The 23,789-nt window shown below is 43.6% G+C and overlaps 1 protein-coding gene across 9 annotated transcripts in view; it reads left to right on the forward strand.

The window, feature by feature from the left end:
• The first annotated feature begins 13,527 nt into the window (after window positions 1-13,527).
• Window positions 13,528-23,789, forward strand: part of RBM47 (RNA binding motif protein 47) — a 175,437-nt gene continuing 165,175 nt past the window's right edge. For 3 of the 9 annotated variants that reach the window (XM_020878959.2, XM_070451985.1, XM_070451979.1), the window contains exons 1-2: window positions 13,529-13,664; window positions 13,815-13,971. The gene's annotated coding sequence lies outside the window, so the exon portion shown is untranslated. Of the gene's footprint in view, window positions 13,665-13,814; window positions 13,972-14,121; window positions 14,364-14,388; window positions 14,492-14,653; window positions 15,100-23,789 lie in introns of those variants that run through there. The other 6 variants (XM_070451990.1, XM_070451989.1, XM_070451981.1 and 3 more) reach the window with 5 other exon arrangements.

Here is a 23,789-nt window from a genome sequence, read left to right on the forward strand (position 1 = left end):
GAAAGCACATGCTCCCATCTCAAGTTGCAGTGTCAGGTTATTATTTGTCCAAAGAGTTAAGGAAGTTGAACTGAGGTTTGTTTACCTTCCTACTGCCTACAACCTTAGGAACACGGTCACTGTGCTGATAATAAACAGAATCAGATGCTAAAAAAAAAAAAAGTAAATAAGAATAAAGAAAAAGGAACTCTTACTACTTGTCCAGGTTTACTATAACCTCCACAGTGAAACACATATCTTTTTTTTTGTTTGTTTTTTTTCACACTTTAAACTTTCTATTTTGTATTGGGATATAGCCAACTGACAATGTTGCGGTAGTTTCAGGTGAGCAGCAAAGGGACTCAGCCATACGAGTGCATGTGTCCGTTCTCTTCCTAAACCCCTCTCTAATCCAGGCTGGCATACAACATTGAGCAGAGTTCCATGTGCTACACAGTAAGTCCTTGTTGGTCATCCGCTTTGTGAAACACAATATTTTTGAGAGGAGGAGTCACACGATGAGTCACTAGCCCATGGACAGGTTGTCATCACGAAAGCAATAGGCTGAAGTTAAAATGTCATTTTATTTGAGCAGCACTGTCACTTAGGGCCTGAAAGAAACATGCTGCTAGACTAGCATCTTATTCTAAAAACAAAAAACCGCACTATTGTTACCAAAGTTAAGAAACGAGATACTACCAGAATGATAGCTCTCTGAATAGTAAGATATGAGGGGGAAAATGTCCCTGGGAACAGACAGGTAAGTGTGTATAAATTTCACTAACTCTGCCATTGTTATTTCATTTGACTCTTCATTCAATAATTGAACTGGAAAGTGTAAGTCAGTGATGCATCACAATAAAAACTTACTTTCTGGAACCAAATCTCCTTCTGCTCCCCTATTAGTCAGTAATGACCCAGCTTCAATTGCCTGCCCCACAGCTAGATGCTGCAGAGAACTTGTTCCCGACAACTCATGAGATGCCCCGCTCTCCTATCCACAAGTCTCCAGTTCTCTCTGTGAATCCCTATTTTGATGGATGGCCACAAGAAGCTAGAAACCTTGGAAGCAGTTGCCGCCTCTCTTTTTCTCACTACCACCCCCATCCTTCTTCCTTTCTGCATTCGGTTGACATAAAATTCTCTCGGTTCTATTTACTCAACCAATCAGGGAGTGTTCAACTGCAGTAAATAGAAATCATTCTCGCTGGTAGCCATTCCCTTCTCCAGGGTATCTTCCTGACCCAGGGATGGAACCTGGGTCTCCTGCATTGCAGGCAGATTTTTACTGTCTAAGCCACCAAGGAAGGCCTTTAATATATGCAATCAAGTCCTTATACAGTGATTGGAAGAGCAGGCATTCCACTGGGCCTGGAGGTCAGCCTTCCACAGGAACACTGCCAGAACCAGCCTGTCAGGGCAGCTGCTGCATTGCCACAATCAGGAAGGTGAGGAGTCAGAAACCACCGCTGGAACTATTGAGTTCTGGGACACACCACGTTCTGGGATCAGAAAGCTACTCCCGCCATGTTTGCAACAAGGGCATGTTATGTCTGCCAGATCCACCCCAGCAACAAAGACTGCCTCTGCCCTGTGCCCTGTGACCTCCCCACAAGGCCAGCAGCCCATGGGCTGATGCCACAGGAGCATGTGTTTATGACTGTGCTGCCTGGAAGAAACAGCAGAAGCAGCCAGAAACCTGCCCCCTTCCTCAATGCTAACAAATCTTGCACAAAATGGATGTTTGTCAGAACTCACATTGCATTTGGAACTTTAACTGAAAGGGGTCTGGGAAATGGAGGTTTTAGCTTTTCAGCCTTTCAAGGAGGTACACTGGAAGGAGAGTGTAATGAGATAATTTACCACATGCATCATCTCTTAAACCGCCACTGCCCTATGGACCCTCTTACCTGAACCATTGCAATATCTTCATACCTAGTTTCTCTGCTCCCGTTTTTTGCTCTTCAATCCATCCTCTGTGTTGTGCTTAAAACACACCTGTAATCCTGTTATTTTCCTGCTCAATATCTTGTCACCCATAAGCATAAGGACCATTTTTCCATTCAAGTCTCTGAACCATCTGACCCCAACTCACCTTACCACCTACAGATCTTGCTAGTTCACCACCCCCTCGGCTTTGGCTGCACAGGGAGTTAAAAGCTTTCACCACCTCTCCCCCATCTTGCTGTTGTTTGTGAGCTTCTCCTGACTAGAAGGCCCACTACCCTTCATTTTCTTATTTTTAATTCCACCTCTGCGAAGTTTCCTTCACTTTCCCCCTCTTTCCACACAGGGAGAATTAATGGGTTTCTCCTGGCATTTTGCATCTCTCCCTATTGCCTTCCTCACTTTGTATTGTATATAGTTATATACACGTCTGTCTTTCCAGTGAGGACATGGACTGTGTGTTCTATCCATCTGTTTATACCCAGGGCTTGATTCCTGGCACGCTTCAGTCCATGGGTCGCCAGGAGTCGGACACAACTGAGCAACTGAACACGACAAGCTCTTGGTACTCAATAAATATTTGTTGAACAAATGAATGAATGAATGACTTGTCCTGTGTGTCTAGGATACCCAGTCCCATCTGACTAGTTTTTTTCTTCAGCGTATAGACATTCCGAGGCCTTCCTCCTCTCAAAAAGCAAGTTTTCCTTTGATCCTTTGGCTATTATCCTATCACTGTTCTTCATTTCAAGACCAGTTATCTGAGAGGGTTATCCACACCTGCTATCTCCACTCCTTCACCACCCAGCTTTACCCCTCCACTGAAAGCACCCTTGTCAAGGTCACCAGTTATCTCCTGGTTGCTAAAAAAATGATAGTTTTCCATCATTATCTCATTTACCCCTTGCCTCACGTGACTTCATGAACATGCCTTCTTTCCTGAATCTCATTCTTTCCTGGGCAAACACTTCCTCCTTAGCCTTCTCCATGGACTCTTCTCCCTCGGTTGGGACAGAGATCCTGTCTCTTGTCTTCTTCTTGTCCTCGAAACACTCTGGGAGGTCTCGTGGCCCCATTATACTCCTAACTCATTTCCTATCATTTTCTCCTTCCATCTCTCCATTCCAGCTGTAGCAGCCCTCCAGATGTTCTCGAATTGATCCACAACATTCTGGCTCAGTTGGTACAGAATCCGCCTGCAGGGCAGGAGACCCAGGTTTGATCCTCGGGTAGGAAGATCCCCTGGAGAAGGAAATGACAACCCACTCAGTACTCTTGCCTGGAAACTCCCTCGGTCAGAGGAGCCGGGCGGGCTACAGTCCATGGGGTCCCAAAGAGTCAGAGGTGACCAAGTGACTAAACCCCCCCGACTCTGGCTCTGCCAGGAGCACACTGCCTCCGGGCATTCGAGCTGCTCTGCCCCTCACCATCTTCATCCCTCTCATTGTCGCCTTTTCAGAGAGGCCTTCTCTGACCACCTTTGAAATACTGCCACCTCCCTCAGCTTGATTTTCCTTTCCTGCGTTACTCTTCTATTCCCTTCCCTGCTTTCCTGCTTTATTTTTCTTCGTAGTACTTACCATCATTAAACCTGCTGTATATTTTTATTTATTTGCATATTTACTTTTTATCTCTCCCAGTCAGAATGCAAACTCCACGAAGACAATATTTGGTTGTGCCTGTTTTGTTGACTGCATAGTGGGTGTTCAACGAATGTGTGTGGAATGAGTGATTGTCTCTACTGCAAATCTTTCTGTGTCTCCTATTTCACCCCCAATATCTGATCAGTCACTAAGCCGCATGACTCTTCCCTTCTAAATATATCCTCAATCCCCTCCTCTCCATCTACTTTGCCTCTGCTATAGCCTCTCACAGGTTTCCACTCTGATCTCTGCACCCCCTGTTCAAAGCCCTTCTGAAACTCCTTAGCACGACAGATGGTTCTCAGGACCTGATCTGTCCCTCAATTTCATCTTACATTACTGCCATCTAACCCTCTGGCTATAGGGAGCTCCTTGTCTCACACCCCTGAATCCACCATCTCTCTTGTTCTGGGGAAACAGAAATCCACCTCTCCACCTTCTTTACCTGGCCAGCTCCTAAGCTAACTTCGACTTCTCAGCTCTGACATCATCTCTCCTAGGTGGACTCCTTGAGCTAAAGTTAAACTGCCATGCACTTCTTGCGCTCATACACTGCAAGGCCATTGGATGTCTCTTACCTGTTGCCATAGAACCCAAATTCCTTGAAAATGGGACTGTATCTCATTTATTTTTCTATATTCAGCATGATGTACAGAAACTAACATATGGTAGATGCTCGATATATGTTGGTTCAGTTCAGTTCAGTCGCTCAGTCGTGTCCGACTCTTTGCGACCCCATGGATTGCAGCACACCAGGCCTCCCTGTCCATCTCCAGCTCCCAGATATTACTCAAACTCATGGCCACCGAGTATGTGATGCCATTCAACCATCTCATCTTCTGTCGACCCTTTCTCCTCCTACCTTCAGTCTTTCTCAGCATCAGAATCTTTTCAAATGAGTCAGCTCTTCACATCAGGTGGCCAAAGTATTGGAGCTTCAGCTTCAGCATCAGTCCTTCCAATGAATATTCAGGACTAATTTCTTTAGAATGGATGGGTTGGATCTCCTTGCAGTCCAAGGGACTCTCAAGAGTCTTCTCTAACACCACAGTTCAAAAGCATCAATTCTTTGGGGCTCAGCTTTCTTTAGAGTCCAACTCTCACATCCATACATGACTACTGGAAAAACCATAGCCTTGACTAGATGGACCTTTGTTGGTAAAGTAATGTCTCTGCTTTTTAATATGCTGTCTAGGTTGGTCATAGCTTATCATCCAAAGAGCAAGCATCTTTTAATTTCATGACTGCAGTCACCATCTGCAGTGATTTTGGAGCCCAGAAAAATAAAGTCAGCCACTGTTTCCACTGTTTCCCCAACTATTTGCCATACAGTGATGGGACGGGATGCCATGATCTTAGTTTTCCGAATGTTGAGTGTTAAGCCAACTTTTTCACTCTCCTCTTTCACTTTCATCAAAAGGCTCTTTGGTTCTTTGCTTTCTGCCATAAGGGTGGTGTCATCTGCATATCTGAGGTTATTGATATTTCTCCCAGCAATCTTGATTCCAGCTTTTGCTTCATCCAGCCTGGCATTTCACATGATGTACTCTGCATATAAGTTAAATAAGCAGGATGACACTATATAGCCTTGACGTACTCCTTTCCTGATTTTGAACCAGTCTGTTGTTTCATGTCCAGTTCTAACTGTTGCTTCCTGACCTGCATACAGATTTCTCAGGAGGCAGGTCAGGTGGTCTGGTATTCCCATCTCTTGAAGAATTTTCCAGTTGTTGTGATCCACACAGTCAAAGGCTTTGGCATAGTCAATAAAGCAAAAGTAGATGTTTTTCTGGAACTCTCTTGCTTTTTCAATGATCCAGCAGATGTTGGCAATTTGATCTCTGGTTCCTCTGCTTTTTCTAAATCCAACTTGAACATCTGGAAGTTCACAGTCCACATATTGTTGAAGCCTGGCTTGGAGAATTTTGAGCATTATTTTACTAGTGTGTGAGATGAGTGCAATTGTGTGGTAGTTTGAACATTCTTTGGCATTGCCTTTCTTTGGGATTGGAATGAAAACTGACCTTTTCCAGTCCTGTGGCCACTGCTGCGTTTTCCAGATTTGCTGTCATATTGAGTGCAGCACTTTCACAGCATCATCTTTTAGGATTTGAAGTAGCTCAACTGGAATTCCATCACCTCCACTAGCTTTGTTCGTGGTGATGCTTCCTAAGGCCCTTGACTTTGCATTCCAGGATGTCTGCCTAGGTGAGTGATCACACCATTGTGGTTATCTGGATCATGAAGATCTTTTTTATATAGTTCTGTGTATTCTTGCCACTTCTTCTTAATACCTTCTGCTTCTGTTAGGTCCATACCATTTCTGTCCTTTATTGTGCTCATCTTTGTATGAAATGTTCCCTTAGTATCTCTCACTTTCTTGAAGAGAATTCTAGCCTTTCCCATTCTATTGTTTTCCTCTATTTCTTTGCATTGATCTCTGAGGAAGGCTTTCTTATCTGTCCTTGCTATTCTTTGGAACTCTGCATTCAAATGGATATATCTTTTTTCTCCTTTGCCTTTAGCTTCTCTTCTTTACTCAGCTGTTTGTGAGGCCTCCTCAGACAACCATTTTACCTTTTTGCATTTCTTTTTATTAAGGATGGGCTTGATCATTGCCTCCTGTACAATGTCATAAACCTCCGTCCATAGTTCTTCAGGCACTCTATCAGATCTAATCCCTTGAATCTATTTCTCACTTCCACTGTATAATCATAAGGGATTTGATTTAGGTCATACCTGAATGGTCTAGTGGTTTTCCCTACTTTCTTCAATTTAAGTCTGAATTTGGCAATAAGGGGTTCATGATCTGAGCCACAGTCAGCTCCTGGTCTTGTTTTTGCTGACCATATAGAGCTTCTTCATCTTTGGCTGCAAAGAATATAATCAGTCTGATTTTGGTACTGACCATCTGGTGATATCCATGTATAGAGTTGTCTCTTGTGTTGTTGGAAGAGGGTGTTTGCTATGACCGGTGCATTCTTTTGGCAAAACTCTGTTAGCCTTTGACTGCTTCATTTTGTACTCCAAGGCCAAATTTGCCTGTTACTCCGGGTAGCTCTTGACTTTCTACTTTGCATTGCAGTCCCCTGTGATGAAGAGGACATTTTTTTTTTTGGGTGTTAGTTCTAGAAGGTCTTGTAGGTCTTCATAGAACCATTCAACTTCAACTTCTTCAGTATTACTGGGCAGGGAATAGACTTGGATTACTGTGATATTGAATGGTTTGCCTTGGAAATGAACAGAGATCATTCTGTCATTTTTGAGATTGCATCCAAGTACTGCATTTTTTAAAACAAAAAGTAGACAGTTGGATGATGAATTCTAACAGGAAATACTTACATTGGGCTTATAATATTCTGGTGCTCTCCCCAGGACCCTACTTGTAGTAGCACATGGAAAATTCCCAATAATCCTAATGCTAAGGGTACTGGTAAGATGCTTAAAGGTCCTAGATGGTTATTTGACAACAGTGACACAGTTGGTAAGCAGGAGAACAAGATTCAGACTTAGGTATCTGGGCCCACATATTTCTAACTACTAGGCTTAAACCAGTGTTGGATGGATGGAAGATGTATACAAGGATATTCTAAGTAGAGAAACAATAGAAGCAAAACACATATTATTTTATGTGGTTGTTATGATCAGTAAATTTGACTAAACCTGAAATGAATTCTGTCCTGTAAAATATTCATCTTGTACAATGTGTCAAATTAAAATCTTATTTTGGGTTCAATCTCCAATGTGACTCTAAGCTCAGATCCTAGCTGAGCTAAACCCTATCTTCCTTGACACCCACTTCTACAAAGTGATATCACTATATTCAAATGTATATCCACATTCACTTATTCATTTAACAAATATTTTCTGAATGCCTACTGTGTGCCAGGCCCTGTCTTTACACTGTTACTCCTGCTTCTAGATATATACACTTATATATGATGTAATTGTAGGCAATACAGAATCTTTTTTGAAGCTGTCGAGTATAGTGGTTAGGATCACAGGCTCAGGAGCCAGACTGCCTGGGTTAAAAATCAGTTCTGATGCTTTCTAGTTGTGGGACCTCAGCATTGTCACCTGTCCAATGCATTGGTCTCTTCAACTATTAAATGGGTATAACAAAAATTCTATCCTATCTCTTGGGGTTGTTGTGAAGATTAAATAGTTAACATGTGTGACGTGCTTAACACAGCATCTAGCAAAAACTCTAGGAAGCACTTAATAAATGTTAGTAATTTTATGTTGACAATGATTTTCAATTAGTTATTGCTGAACAGCTGAGCTTCTTATGTGAGGCTGTTTTCCACTATAAAATAAAAATAAATCTGGAGACCTTCTCTGGTGGGGAATAAGCCTTAAAGGGATATAAAGGAATTAACAGCGTTCGTTGCTCTAACAAAACCATATTTTGGTCTCGAGCGGGCCTTTAAGGGCCTGTAATTTCCATCAGGGCTCCTTCCATCCCAGCAGGCGGGTGAGTCGGGGAAAACCTGCCGTGTAAGCGGGCGGGCTTTGGCAGAGCTATTTGTGCAGAAGTACGGAGGTCAAGGGACTCCTTGTATTGAAGGCCTTTCTCAAAATGAAGGATTTGGCTTCCGAGATTAATGTTCGAAGTGAACCCCTGCTATACTTAATTCCCTTTTCTGTAAACTCAGTACATTTTTAAGATTCAGTTAGAGGCCCTCCTATGGTGTGGCATGGAAACCACAAACCCAGACGCCCTTCTGACGGAGCTCACACTGCCCTCCCTCATCCTTTGACCCAATGGACTGCTGACTGCATTCTAGGATTAATCATTGTGCTGAATTCTTTGGGTTAAAGTGTGCTCAGAAATAACGTGTCTTGAATTTGCACACATTAGGTCCAGTGGGGACTTAATATAAACATTTAAAAATAAAAAATTCATTAAAAAAGGCTTCTATGAGTAGCTAGGGCTTCCCTGGTGGCCCAGACGGTGAAGAATCCGCCAGTAATGCAAGAGATCTGGGTTTGATTCCTGCGTTGGAAAGATCCCCTGGAGAAGGGCATGGCAACCCACTTCTGTATTCTTGCCTGGAGAATCCCCATGGACAGAGGAACCTGGCGGGCTGCAACCCCAGGGGTCGCCAAGAGCTGCATACAGCTGAGTAGCTAGTGGCCACCATATGAGGAAATGCAAAACTGGAAACGGGATGAGAGGTCTCCCTGGGTTGAGTTGCATGTTCTAAGTTACCTGAGGGTTGATAATTTAGAACCCTCCTGCATTGCCGGCGGCTTCTTTACCAACTGATCTATGAGGGAAGCCACATCAGAGGGTTACTTTTTAAAATAATTTCTGTTGAGCAAAATATCCATAGCCTCAACAGTAAGCTTGATTGGTGATTTTATCCCATCTACTAATAAATTTTCTGTTTCAGGTAAAATTAGGTGGAACGAGGGAAACTGGTAGAAAGTAAATCCACTGAGACGATATTTGCCTTTTTCATTTTATGATCTCAGCTCCCATAAGAAAGAAACACTGGAGGCTCCCTCCCCCAAAGTCAGATGCTCCAGGGCTTCTCTGGGGGTTCAGTGACTGAGACTCCAATCTCTGGTTGGGGAGCTAGAGTCCACATGCCTCAGCTGAGACCTGGTTCAACAGACAAAAAACCAAAACAAACATATACATACACATAGCCAACTGCTTATCATATAGCCACTGTTACAAGGAGTTGTTGTATAGGGAAATAATTATAACAGTAATAACAGAAAACAGTTACATAGCAATTACTGGGCTATAATCTTCTGGGCATCGTTGTAAGCTCTTTGCATTTATTACATTCCTAATTTAGGCCTAACATGTATCATTTTAATGCATGGTCTTTGGCCTTTTAAAAAAAACAACTAATGTGTTGAAAACTTAAGACTGTGTCCAGCACTACGCTTTTTTTTTTGTTTAATTCTTGGACACACTTCACGGCATGTGGGATCTTAGTTCCAGGACCAGGAATCAAGCCTGCACCCTCTTCAGTGGGATTTCAGAGTTATGACCCCTGACTACTAGGGAAGTCCCGAGTAGTGTTTTTATGTGTATCGCCTCTTTTAATCCTCATGATGACTTCACAGTTAGGTGTAGCCATCAACCACAAACTGAGGCTCAGAGAGTTAGGTAACTTGCTCCCCACAATTGCCAAGATGCAAAGTCTGGTCTTACTGACATCAAGCCCGAGCTCTTTATCTTGCCGCCCTTCTGTCTGTCACAGAATAGAACGCGCACTGCATAGACTCAGCGAGCCTCACTCCCGTAGAGGCCTTTGATGGGGTTCTTCGTGGCTTTCCATGCCTCTAAGGTGGGAAGTGTCCCGAAACTCTGGCTAGAATTTCCTGGATTTCTCCCCACAGGTGGGAGATAAAATAATTGTTTGGAACTCCTTGTTCCTTAACTGGGTATAGAAATAGAGTGATTATAGTTCTAGCTATAGGAAATAGTGAAAAGAAGTTTTATTTTTTTAAATTAATTAATTTATTTATTTTACTTTACAACATTGTATTGGTTTTGCCATACATTGACTTGAATCCGCCATGGGTGTGCACGTGTTCCCCATCCTGAACCCCCGTCCCACCTCCCTCCACACCCATCCCTCTGGGCCATCCCAGTGCACCAGCCCCGAGCACCCTGTATCACGCATCGAACCCGGACTGGAGATTCGTTTCACATATGATAATACACATGTTTCAATGCCATTCTCCCATATCATCCTGCCCTCGCCCTCCCCCCCAGAGCCCAAAAGACTGTTCAGTACATCTGTGTCTTTCTTGCTGTCTCACATACAGGGTTATCATTACCATCTTTCTAAAATCCATATATAAAACAGAAGTTTTAAAAAGAAGCCCAAAGCAAAAAGCCTTGCCTCTGGTACTTACTAGCACCTGGACAACTCTTGATAACCTCAGTCTCCTAATCTGAGCAATGGAGTGACACAGATGATTTGTGTTTCACTCATACATACCTTCAGAGAAGGCAATGACACCCTACTCCAGTGCTCTCGCCTGGAAAATCACATGGACGGAGGAGCCTGGTGGGCTGCAGTCCATGGGGTCGCGAAGAGTCGGCCACGATCGAGCGACTTCACTTTCCCTTTTCACTTTCATGCACTGGAGAAGGAAATGGCAACCCACTCCAGTGTTCTTGCCTGGAGAATCCCAGGGATGGGGTCGCACAGAGTCGGACACGACTGAAGTGACTTAGCAGTAGCAGTAGCATGCATACCTTGTACAATTTTGATGACCAAAGATGACATCACTGCTGGAAAGTCTATGTTAGATGCGTTACTATTATACTGTGATTTAAAAAAATAAAATATTTGTTTATTTTTGGTTGTGCTGGGTCTTCCTTGCTGCTTGGGCTTTCTCTAAGTGCAGATAGCAGGGGCTACTCTTTGCTGTGAGAAGCTGAGGCTACTCAGGCTTCTCATTGCAGTGGCCCTTGATGCAGAGCAGAAGCTCTAGGCATGTGGGCTTCAGGAGCTGCAGCTCGCAGGCTTAGTTGCTCCGAGGCAAGTGGAGTCTTCCTGGACCACAGATGGAACCTGTGTCCCCTGCATGGGCGAGTGGATTCCTATCCAATGCACCACCAGGGGAGTCCTATACTCTGGTTCTTTACAGATGTCAGAGGGTTGTGCCTATTAATAAGGTTGTCTTAGGAACAGTACTATTTGATCTCAAACATATGAAAGACAATTCTCTGTGAGCCATGGAGTAGGTTTTTTCCAGGTACGAAAGGCAATACCACTTCTGGAGTACCTACTTATGTGCCAGTGATCATAATGAGACTTCACCTCTCATTTGACTCTTATACAAATCCAGAGAGGGAGGTGTTATTATTTTATAAATGAAGTAACTGAAGCTCTCCATGGGGTTGCAAAGAGTCAGACATGACTTAGTGACTGAACAACCACCACAAACTGAAGCTCAAAAGTAACTAACCAATTTACCCAGCAGCACATAACTAAGAGGTAAAACTGAGATTCAAACTTGGAACTATGGGGAAGCAATTTCCATGCTATTGGCATTCATTCTAGCCCTCTGCCTTTTAGGCAGAAGGGAAAGAAGAAAACAGAAAGCAAAAGGGGAGGGTCTGCAGAACTCAAATGCCCCAGGGTCATGGGGTTTACCGGAGAATAAAATAATGATGGTGATAATGATATTAATAGTAAAGACGAAGAACAGACATCAAGGTCAACCACAAAGAAGTCCTAACAAACATTCATATTTCTTTTGCCATAGACTGTCACTTAAAAAATGTTTTATTTTCTCTGTGTTCCTAGGAGCAGCAGTGGGAAGTGGTAGGAATAAGAATGATATCCACTTCATAGGTGGCAGTGTACAAAACGGAGAAAGAAGGAGCAGTGCCCGGCATCATTTGAGAGAAAGTGAACCACTGAGGACTGCCATAAGGACTTGCTGCCAGGGTGCTGGGCTTCCTCGAGGGCCATCTTCCCTGATTCCAGCCCCAGTTCACCTGCACTCACTGACCTCCACGCTTTCAAACGTATTTGATTATTCCTAGCCATCATTCCCCAGGTTTGGCCCACTGCTTTCTATGGAAAAGCCTGGAAAAGGAGGTGGGAAAATCTGTGAGCCTGAGAATGTCCCCTCTTGAATTCTTTAACTCAGAAGGTCCCTGACACTGTGAGGCTCTCAAGGTAACAATCCTGATACTTACGGAAAAGAAAAGAAAAATCTGAGCTATGTGGAGTCAGAGTTTTTAAGTTGTTTGGAGGCTGTGGAACGCTTGTCTGTGCCTGGCATCTTAGATATGGTGAGAGAACCTTGAAGGGGTCACAGTGCCGGATCTTCATGGCTTATATAGTAACAAGGAATGAATCTAAAAGTCAGAAAACATTTCATTGATCTGTTAAGTCTTGCACCATAGGGAAGACAAAAAATCAAAGAGATTTAAAATGTTTCAGAATTCCTGACTGGTTTGAAGGAATCATTCTTCCAAAAGGTGGCAAACGCTGCTTTCAGATTTCACTGGAGCAGAGAACTATCTCGGCCTCAACACTCAGGGAAAATGTGCTCTAACTGACCTCAGTGTCTTCAATCTGCAAAACCGGAATGAAGTACTCCATAGGATAGAATTGTAGGGTAAAATGAGGTGGGTTAAAGTGCGGCAAAGTACTAAAGGCCTCATTCAGGTAAAGGGGCTATGATTTCTTTAAGAGTGAAGTTAAGTGGAGAAAAAAGGGTGTCAGCACTGCACATCTTAGCCGTCAATAATTACTTTCAGATATTTATGAAGAGCTTAAAAATTATTTCCCCCCGTTTCACGCTGATATTCAAATGGCAATGGCCACTGTGTGTCCAGCATTGGCTAGGATAAGTGACTCTCCGGGTGTCAGACAGCAAATTAGGTGCCTAAATCCGAATTCGAATGAAACACACGTCTGTGTAGACGGCTAGATTCTGAGTTTCCTCGCTGTCAGAGAACTTCATGGAGCGTACAGGTCAATTTATTTTCATGTATCTTGTCCATCTTGCAAATTTTAAGTGAAATGGAGATCACTTAAACACTATTTTTACAGGATCTTTAACTTTCATTATATTCAATGAATGTAAACGGCAGAAATTTCACCGTTGGGGAGGCTGGGAGAGGTTTAAAAAAATAAAAAGAAGAAAGAAACTGACTGAAGGCTTTATAGCTAGAGAGTGGCAGTGTTGGCTCACTTCTCTGATCACGATCCCACCTCTTCAAAAAAAAGCTATAGTACAAATAATAATAATTTTAAAAAATAGTGGCAGTAGTGGCAATTAACACAGCGTGCCAAGCACTGTTCTAACATTTTTGTATGTATTAACTCATTTAACCCGCAAAAAAAAAAAAAAAAAAAAAAGATTTTAACTATTCCTTCGGTAAAGCAGCCCAATGAGAAGCAGCACTTTTTTTTTCCTCCCCTCAGTTGAATGACACCGCAACCCGAAATCACAACTCCGTTTCAGGTTCCTGGTGGTGCCGGCTTCCTCTTCTCGTTTGTTTAGTCACAGAACTCGATTCCTGTTGGCCGATTCCGCGCCTACAAACAGGCTTAGCGCTCTATTGAAATGCGGGAGGCTCCTTAACTCCTGTGTAAACAGGTAATGCGAAGGGGTGGGGCAGAGATTGCGGATTTCTGGAGGATGGGGCTGCGCGGGGGGCTAGAACCGACTCCCCAGAGGACCGGGCCGAGGTTAAGGGAGGGCTTGGCTGCTGTTTTCAGATGCCGTGTTCTTCTGTCCCCTTTCTAGAAACCAGCTGTAACTTTAGGTCAGAGCGTATTAAAATGAGCCACTTCTGAACCAGCAGCGCCCAGGCCCCAGGCCCTGCGGCGAAGGCCCCGGCAAAGGTCAGGGCTTGGTCCGCGTGACGCTCGTTCCCGTGCCCGTCCGAGCTGCTCTGCCCCAGGTAAGGACACTCTCGGGAGGCGCCCCCTTCCTCCAGGCCCGCCGCCGAGCTCGCCGGGATCCTACCTGGTTACCCGACTTCTTACTGGGGGAGGCGGGGGAGCACGCGGGGGGGTGTACCGACCGGCTCGTGATTCAGCTGCGGGTTCCTTATTCCTCAAGCGTGGTTCTGCTTGGTTCCCCTCGGCCGCCCCGAGCCGGGGGCCAGACGTCTGCTTTCGGGCAGATGTCCTCAGGTGGAGCAGGTGCCACTGCTGGGGCTGTGTCTTGGCCGTCTAAAATGGATGTGACTTTTTGAGCGGGGAGCGACGAGCCTGCGGGGTGAAGTCCCCACGTCTCTTCCCCCATCGAGGCAGATTTGTTTTGTTTTCTCCCCCCCAACCTTCAGCAAAGGTATCTGCGCTCCTAAAACAACAGGAATGTTGCGCTGGCCTTCAGCCAGCGGCGGCTCAGCGAGCAGGGTAAAATTTCAGAGCAGATTTACGGGAAGTTGCCGGTGTTGGGAGTAAAAATCTGGTTTGGTGAGTTTAAGGGAAGGGAGTAGACGGGAGACAACCTTGCTACTGTGAGGCGGACGGCCTCGGATGGGGGAGGGCCGCAGCGGGAGGAGGGAACCGGGAAGAGCCGGAGCCGCGGCTCGAGCGCTCCCCGCGCGCAGCGCCGGACGCACGCAGGGCTCCGGGGCCGCCGCTCTCCCGCGGGTGCGGGGCCGGCGCCGCTCGGCCAAGGGGACCCGCCGCGCTTTCGAGTGCTCGCTCCCGCCAGAAATTTAGCCCCGAGAGAACCGCCTTCTGGTTATCGCGCCGGCTTCTCACTTTGGAATGCGCAGCTTGGGACAGTGAGAAGTTGGGGCTCGGGGACTTGTCCTCGGAGAGTTTCTCTCCTGCGGGTTTCCAAGGTTAAGAGATTCTGACCAACTGGAATTCCCGGAGCCTGGGAGAGAAGCCTGAAACGATCTGTGGCTTTAAGCGGCGCGGTAGGGAGTCGCTGGACACTCCTTATTTTGGTTTTACATTAAAAAGAGGGAGGCCGAGCAGATGTTGTAGGTTACTTCCTAGCTGTGTCAGTCGCTACCGCGCTCTGAATGGTGTTAATTTCAGGAGTGGGCGGCTGCAAATACATCACAAAGGTAAGGTCGTTTTTGGCGATCTTTCTAACCACTGTCCCTTAATCTTACCTGTGGGTCCAGATTTTGAAATTTTGTTTTCCTCTCTCTTTAGACCTTATCTTCCCTTATTCTACCTTCCCTCTTCTGACTCTGGCATATTTAATTGGAAAGAAATGGTTTATAATAAGATTTTTAAAACGTCAGCTTCTGGAAAAGCAGAAAATTATATACAGTCAGCCCCATCGTTTCCTCTGGTGATGAAACCTTTTCCATGCAATAAACAATCCCCCCCCCGCCCCCCACCTCTTGAAACAGTATGATTGGGCTCTTGAAAGCGTATGGTTGGGCTGTCCAGAGGCACAGGTGACTTTTTAGACTCAGATTATTAAAGTGAGATTGAGAAAACTTTTATGACAGGCATCTCACAGTGAGTGGTAAGGAGGGGAGGGTTACTGGGGGTATCTGTGTTGGGGGAGGATATGAGGGGAATATCTTCGAGTCATTTACCTCCCAAGGTAACATTGAGCACAGGCTTAGTTGTTTAAAGTTAAAAAATTCAATCTGCATAAAAGTCTAGGGCTGATGAACTATGACAGCTGACAAATCCACCACTGGATATTTAAGAAATCAGATAAAGTAAATGAAGTGGAATTTTTCAAATAGTGATTCATTTTTTATTAAGGTAAAAGTTCATCTACTCTTGGGTACTGTCCCAAAGCATTTGGGGATGTGTCTTCTTTCTTGAGGCTTATCTAAGATCGTGTCCTCAAGGTACTTTACTCATAGGCCGCGCTGATTTTTGCCGTACTGATTTGTGCTGTTACTGACGTAGCATATTCTAATGGCTCACCCAGTGTTCTTTAATATGAATATAGATTAGAAATGTGTTCTTTAAAACTTGTAATGCTAGAATCACAAGAATTTTTTAGGGCAGAGAAAAGCATAAATGTGAAGAGGTTGCCACAGATTTAAGCACAGTTGCGATTTAGACCAAGTGCATTTGAGAGTTGTAGGTGCCGATTCTAAAAGGTAAAAGATTTTCAACAGCGTAAAACACAATCTCTAGACAAAGCCAAGTATCCAATCAAGGCGATGAGATAGCATTTTGCAGGATTTTGTATTGCTGTTCGGCATGGCTCAGATGGTAAAATGTGTCTGCAATGCAGGAGACCCAGGTTCAATTCCTGTGTCAGAAAGATCCCCTAGAGAAGAGAATGGCTACCCACTCCAATATTCATGCCTGAAGAATTCAATGGTCAGAGGAGCCTGGTGGACTATTAAACAATAATCCTTGTCAGATTGATGATCTGAAATCTTGGAGGGAAACAAAACTAACCCAGTCCAAAATGGAAACAGGAGGAAGGAAAGAAAGGAATTTCGGTTTTCATATCCTTTCTTGTCTACCTTACCCTTCACCTTGTTCTGATCAACCTTTTTGGCCTCTTTGACTTAATTACTGCACAGAGGGAGAATGAGAAATCTGCCCAGTGTTATTTTTTCAATATTTGTTAAAGGAAGAAATAAACTGACAAAAACCAAGCTCCTAGTCTGACTCTCACGCTTCTTTACCTGACAAGGGTACACTTAAATTCATCTGCTCAAGTCTTTTGTGAACAGATGCCAAAAATGAATCAAGTTTTGAAGATTCTTTATCTTTTTCTTGGTTTTTGAGTTTTCAGAAACTTGTTAGATTGAAAATTTGGCATCATCACTTTACTCCAATCTCTATAGTTTTAATTGTCAGCGTATTTTTTATTCCTACCTATGCTGCTGTAGACTAAATTTTGCCCAGAACAGCTGGTAACACTGACGATGAAATCAAGATAGACAGCAAGGAGACTATGTGCTTCAGGACGTGTGTCCTCATACTTGCTCTGACTGGTGTTTAGGATGACTCTCATTTTTTTTTCCCCCTCACATGATAAGAGCATTCAGATTAGACTGTTCTGTGATTAGTATACTAGTAACAGAACCTGTTCTCAGTAATTTAAACAAAGATTAGAAGATTGAAGCCAATAAAATAATTTTCTTACAAAATGAACTTGCTTTCCAAATTCTACTCTTGATCTGATGATTAAAATCTATCACGTCCCAAATGATTGAGCTTTGACTGCTAGAGGGAAGTATTTGCCTATTTCAGACAGGTTTCCACCTCTACATTTCAAGTCCCTTCTGGTTTTTCAGCACTGGATACAGGGGTGCAAGTGGGGGGAGGGAGATCTCCTCAAAGTTGGCCTGAGGTTCAAGTGAAACTCTGATTCGGTTTTCCCAGAGGATGCATAATCCTAGAAAAAAACTTACTCTGAAGAGGGCTTAAGTGTGGGATTCATACGACTTAGCTAAAGGATAGATTTTATAAGAACCTAGGGTTTGTGTGCCAAACGTTTGTAAAGTTACATTGAATACATAAATGCAGTTTAAAAAAATGTTTGTCAGAATGATTCCAAGTTAAAGGTTATATTGGAACGTTTCAGCTAGTGGCCCGATTAGAAGATATGTTTTTCCTCTTGGGAGCAGTCTCTGTGTCTTATGATGATGTTGATTTTCTGATTTAATATTGTGAGACGTGTGTGTTAGTCCAAACAACCACCTGCTCAGGGTCATTGCTTCAAAGAACAACCAGAAAAGGATTGTCAATAATGGCAATGCAGGGATGACTTGGGTTATGAGATGGAAGGCTTCTAGAAACTCCCGAGAAGAATAGCATAGCGATGATAATATGCGATTGTTCAACTGCCACCTCAAGTTAGAAACCTCTCATACTGGGATTTAGGGGGAAATGGCACCTTGCCACTTGTTGTGTGTGGTCCTGAATCATCTCGTCAGTAAAAGATTCCTGAAATGGTCTGAGCTTGCGTTCTGATGGTTTCTGCCTCTTGATAGTTGCATCTCCTTCTGCTCTGTCAGCATCTGTATGGGGAGAGGACTCAGAGGGAAAGGATATCTTTCCCTTCAAGTCACTGTACCCCCTCTTTCCAGAACCTCTCTTTTTGCCCTGAGAAGTGGGCGAGGAAGGAATTTTCCAGCAGAAGTAGAAGGGTACAGAGTATCTGGAGGAATAAATGGCCAAGAAACAAGTGAGCTCCAAGCCCCTGAAATAATGTGGGATTTAATGCCCTCCAACTGTTGCAGGTGAATTGGCAACTGGAGGAATCTGAGGCTCACCCCCACTTTTGTAATTCAAATGGCCCTAGAGCACTGCAATAGATGACTCATTTGAATGCGTTCAAGATGTTGTCTCTAGGTACAACCTAAAGTAAATGGATTACAAAAGGCACAGGCCCTTCAACCACACTGCACTCTGGCTTTCATCTACTTTCTGCAGTGGTTTAAATGATACCTGAAAAGAAAAAACAAAAACCCGCAGCTTAGTTTAGGTAATTTAGGTGTATAATATGAGCATTCTTTTTCACTGTGAATCTGGAGATTTTGTCATCTTAGGCAGTTAGTTTATGCAGAAGTGATTTGTGGGAGTGTTTAGATATAAACAGTTTATACATCTGTAAAATACAAAACAACAAAACTGAGACTACAGTAGAAATGCTTGACTGTAGTTTATAGTTTCTCTTTTTGGTAAACCCTACCAGGTTTTAAAGAGTGGGATCATTTTAGAAATCAGAAGAACAATCTCTACCTTTCTGAAGGCCACTTAAGAGAGATGACACCAGAAGACAAAGTGCTGGTGTAACCCTGAAAATGCTTTGTGATTTTGAGGAAATATCAGTCCTTTGGTCTCAGCGGATTCTCGGCAATGCAAAATGTATGCTTATATATTACAGCCATTTACATTAGTCAAGAAAACAGTCACTGGCCTCAAATCACGATATTTGTCTTTGGGAATATTGTATGTTTGTAGCTGTTGAGAACATAATGTCCCAGTGCCAAGACCATAGTTGGTGGGTGTATGTTGATGAAAGGGGATTTGCTGACAGTGTTTGCTTCCTGATTGTGCTTTGCTTTGGCTAATAGTCAATTTTGGTCATATTCCTTGAGTTTCCATATACTGGGGGAAAAAAACAGCTGGTTTGTAGAAGCAATGGGTAGTCCACACGTGGATGAGCAAGGGTTAAGTATACATACCAATGGGCAATGGGTGGATGTACAATGAATGTGGGGCATTGTGTAGCTGAAACAGAAACAAGACACCTCTACCTGACCAAGGAAATGCCAACCTATACAAATTATAATAAAAAGTATTTACCTTTCAGAGCACTGAGTCTTCACTCAATCATTTTTGTAAAGCATTACATATCATGCCAAAAGAAAACAAAAGAAGTACTTAATAAAGTGAGGAAGATTTTTTTCAGGTGTTAATTTTCTTAGATCAGTTTGATTGCCATTCTGAAAATGTGTATTTGGGCTTTTTGAGGTCAGGTAAAATATTCATGTGTCCGAAACTGGGGTTCCATGTCCATGATGATGATAGCACTGTGTCTTTTGAAAAGATGGCTTAAATAATATTTCTCTTTGTTTGCTGTCATTTATTTTCAAAAATAATAACATGGTTCTTGGTACACCAAGCCCTTGCCAAGATAAGGCCCATCTTCTTAGTAGCTGTCTCAAGACAAAGTTGCCTTTGTGTAACTACAACTGGGAGAATTTGGTGACAGGGAAAATTCAGTGAGGCACCGCAGCTTATTATTAACAGAAAATTCAATGGTCTGATGGGTTTTTTGTTGTTATTGTTGTTGTTTTTATTCTTCCAGCTAATAATCATGATATATTTCTATGTGCAGATGATCTTACTCTTTTCCCAGGGAAGAGTGCAGTGGTTGAGAATTTACCTTGGAATTTAGTTAGATTATAAAAGGCAAAGCTGCAGCGTGATGATGCAGAGGAGGTCCCAGCTCCGTGGGCTTGTTCGTTCTCAGGGTATGTGTTCAGTCTGAGTCGTGTCTGACTCTTTGCGACCCTGTGGACCGTGCCCCACCAGGGTCCTTTGTCCATGGGGGATTCTCCAGGCAAGAATACTGGAGTGGGTTGCCATGCCCTCCTCCAGGGGAGCTTCCCAACCCGGGGATCCAACTCAGGTCTCCCTTATTGCAGGCAAATTCTTTACTATCTGAACCAACTTTGGTCACATGTGAAGAGAAAGAAGGAGTGGTTAGCCCGCATGAAGATGACAGCCTGTGGGGAAAGGATGACCATTCACATTAAATTCAAACTCCGTGGAGAAGTGGCTAAGAATACAGCCTACCTTGGTTCAAATCCTAGCTTGTCCACTTACGGACTACCTGATCTCTCCATGACTCAGTTTCCTTAGCTGTAAAATGCCTGTCTCACAGAGTCTACAAGGATTAAGTAAATCAATCTATTGTATAAAGTGGGCTCAGAACCGTACCTGGCATGCAGTCAGTCTGATGTGTTGCATTGCTCACTTATTATGTATCATTTTAGGATGCCGCCTTCTCATCTCACTACCCTACTCCTTTTGTGACTTATTCTGGTGATGGTAATCTAGGATTCTCTTCTTAAGATCACTCCTTTTGACCAAATGCCATTGCCATTATAGGCGGGCACTATTTTTTGCAAGTTTTTTTTTTGGTCTTTGTAACTTAGTTGTAGAAAGAAACTAACTGTGAATCATTAACATGCCTTTTCCTTTCCTCTCTATATATGATCATCAACTGTATGATGTTTTATTAGAAGCAAAAAGAATGATGCTATCATATCTGTTAAGTGAGAGACTGCCAAATGTTCTGCTGAAAAAAGTATAGATCTGGAAATGGCTAATGCAAAGTAGAAATACTCCATGTAAAAGACCTTAAGACAGCAAACTTAAGTAGTTCCTATTATGACTTCTGCTGGTTAGTGTTAACTGGTCATATTCATAATCAGAGCATGAGACTTTCTCAGAACTGCCAGTGTCTTATCTGTGCACTTCTCATGGCATTTTATATCATTTGATACTTTTTGTACATATACTGTTTTCCCCTGCCAAACAGACATTAAGTTCCTTGGAGGCAGGATTTGTGTGTAAATAATATTTGCATTCCTCAATGTCCCTAGTTTATAGTTAAGTGCTCAATAAATAAGAATTTCTTTGCCCAAATTCATTACCATCTAAAATGATAGCTTTTTTTTTTTTTTTTCATTTCATGGGCATGTATTATGGAATCATATTTATTTGGATGACCTCTATTTTTCCACAAGCATTTTAGCAAAAATTGTTGGATAGAGAAAATATCCAGAAAGCAACCAGAATGGAAGCTTTATCCACAGCCAAGCTTCTGAAAAGCATATCTGGATGGGGAAGGGAGGGGCTGAATTGTTGCAGTGTTTAGGTGCCCATCACACTGGCAAACATTTAAATGTTTATATCTCTTTTTTTTCTGCTCTTTAACAGCCTTTAGAAGGCCCAGACTTGTTACTAGGTAACAGTGAGAAGGGGAAAATGTATTTTCTCAAATTAGAAGGAATTTATTAGATAATTATCAGGGAAAAGTGCATTTTCTCAAAATTAGGGAGAGTGAACAGAGATCCACCGAGGAAGAACAATCTCAAGGGAGTGCACAGCTCTGAGCCCCAGCGGTTGGTGTTTCTGGTACGGCTGTTGGTGTATTCTCAGCTAAGAGGAAGGAGGGCAAGTGGTGAAGACTTATGTTCAGAGAACTGCCTCCAGTGAAATCCTATTTGCAGGGCAAAGGGAATCCTATAACAAGCTAGCTACTGCAAACAATAGTTTGTCCCAGGTACCTGCTTTGCTCTTTGCCCTAGATTGTGGGTTCCACGATCCACCTCAGGTTACTTGTAGATTTGCCAGTGAATAAGCAGAAACTACTACTTACTACTAAGGATCCCTGGAATTTGTGCCTTCTATCTGCAGTGGGCTCCGTATCCACAGTCACTCCCAGTGGCTGAGACCAACCCTGGGAAGGCAGGAATCTTCGAATATTCGCTCAGCACCCTTCCCAGAGTGGGACCTGGGAGTCACTCCCCCAGTGGGAAGAGGGTGAGCCACACAGACCCTGAGTCAAATGGTGACACCCGTGTTCTCACACATCCTACTGAGGTGTGAAGGGTCTTGTCCTTTCCCCATCGGCTAAAGTTAAACGATGAAATTGTCAGTGGAACGGCAGAATCTGCTTTTCTCTTCTCCCTGCTTCCACCTTTGCCCTGATCCCACAGGCTGGGTATTTGACACAGTATCCAGAGTGACTCATAGAGCAGTCAGATCATGTTATTTCCCTGCTGAAAACTTTCCAGAGCTTCTCCATCTCTCTCAAAAGCCAACAAGGCACTATATTTCTAGTCCCATTACCTCTTTTTCTTTTGGCCACACCGCAGAGCTTGTGGGATCTTCTTTCCCTGGCCAGGGACTGAGCCCGTGCCCCTTGCATTGGAAGCATGGAGTCTTAACCAGTGAAATGCCAGGAAAGTCCGCATTACCTCTTAAATCTCATCTCCTGTCAGCCACCCCATTATCGCTTTGCTTTAGCCACAGCTTCATGCTTCATGGCCTTTGCGCTCACTACTCCCTCTCCCTGCACTGTCTTCCCCAAATACACCCAAGCTCCACTTTTCGACCTCCTGCAAGTCTTTATTCTTCCTCCCTTTGTGTGAATTCCTCCTTCCTGTTGGCACTCTCTCTCCCTACCCTGCTCTGTTTTTAATGCTGTACTTTGTAGAGTATTTTATGGTTGTGTGGCTTACTGTCTGTCTGTCCCCTACTAGGACATCTGCGTCATTTATTGATGTTTGTCAGGCATCGTAGAGCAGAGTCTGTCCCAGAGTGCGTGCGTGCTCCGTTGCACCCGACTCTCTGCAACCCCACGGACTGTGGCCCGCCAGGTTCCTCTGGCCATGGGAGTATCCAGGCTGGAATACCAGAGTGGGTTGCCATTTCCTCCTCCAGGAGACCTTCCTGACCCAGGGATTGAACCCTTGTCTCCTGCATCTCCTGCATTGGCAGGTGGATTCTTTGCCCCTGAGCCAGCTGGGAAGCCCCTGGCGCAGAGTAGGTAATCCATAAATATTTGTCAAAGAAGTGAATAAAGCACAGACCCTTACACAGCACAAGTACAGTGGAAAGGTAGTACTTGTGTGTTCTGCTCAAAATATAACTGCAAGCACGTCCTTCTGAATAAGCATGATTTTCCCCCAGACCTCTCCTGTTAAGCTACCAGATTTTCTCTGGTTTCGTTAATTTCTGTGCCACCAGGAGCATTTGATGGAGGCCAGTGACTAAGTAACAAGCAAGGCATGGGAATGGCGCAATCATTTCAGCACTTCTGTTTCCAAATCAAAGCCTAGTCTTTGGCAATCTTTTTGTGATTTCCATGTAAATCATACAGCTCTGTTTTGAACCAGTCTTGTGAATTGCATGCCCTACAGATAATTACGCTGAACTAACTCATGTTACTATATTGTTTATCACTTTTTCTATTGTCATTTAATTATAATTAATGATTGCCCTGAAAGTAACTGTCAAGACAGCTTGCACTTTTTTTTAACTGTCTCTTGAGACCTTTGCGATTTTGCCGAATGTAAGCTGTTCCTCCTGGATTCTATCTCCATTCTTTTCTCGATTGCAGAGCTCAGTTAAGTCTTCCCCTTGACCTGGCATGACATGAGTGCTAGTGTCGTTGTCTGAGTTGTTAATCTCTCTCCAGAACCTTTTACAAAACTCGGGCCTTGCATTTACGGGGTGGCACAACCCTCTGATCTGTCCTACTGGTTTGCTAGGCCCTGCCGTATTCCCTCCCTCCGCA

The sequence above is a fragment of the Odocoileus virginianus genome, chromosome 21 (genome assembly GCF_023699985.2).
Source record: "Odocoileus virginianus isolate 20LAN1187 ecotype Illinois chromosome 21, Ovbor_1.2, whole genome shotgun sequence".
Classification (NCBI taxonomy): Eukaryota; Metazoa; Chordata; class Mammalia; order Artiodactyla; family Cervidae; genus Odocoileus; species Odocoileus virginianus.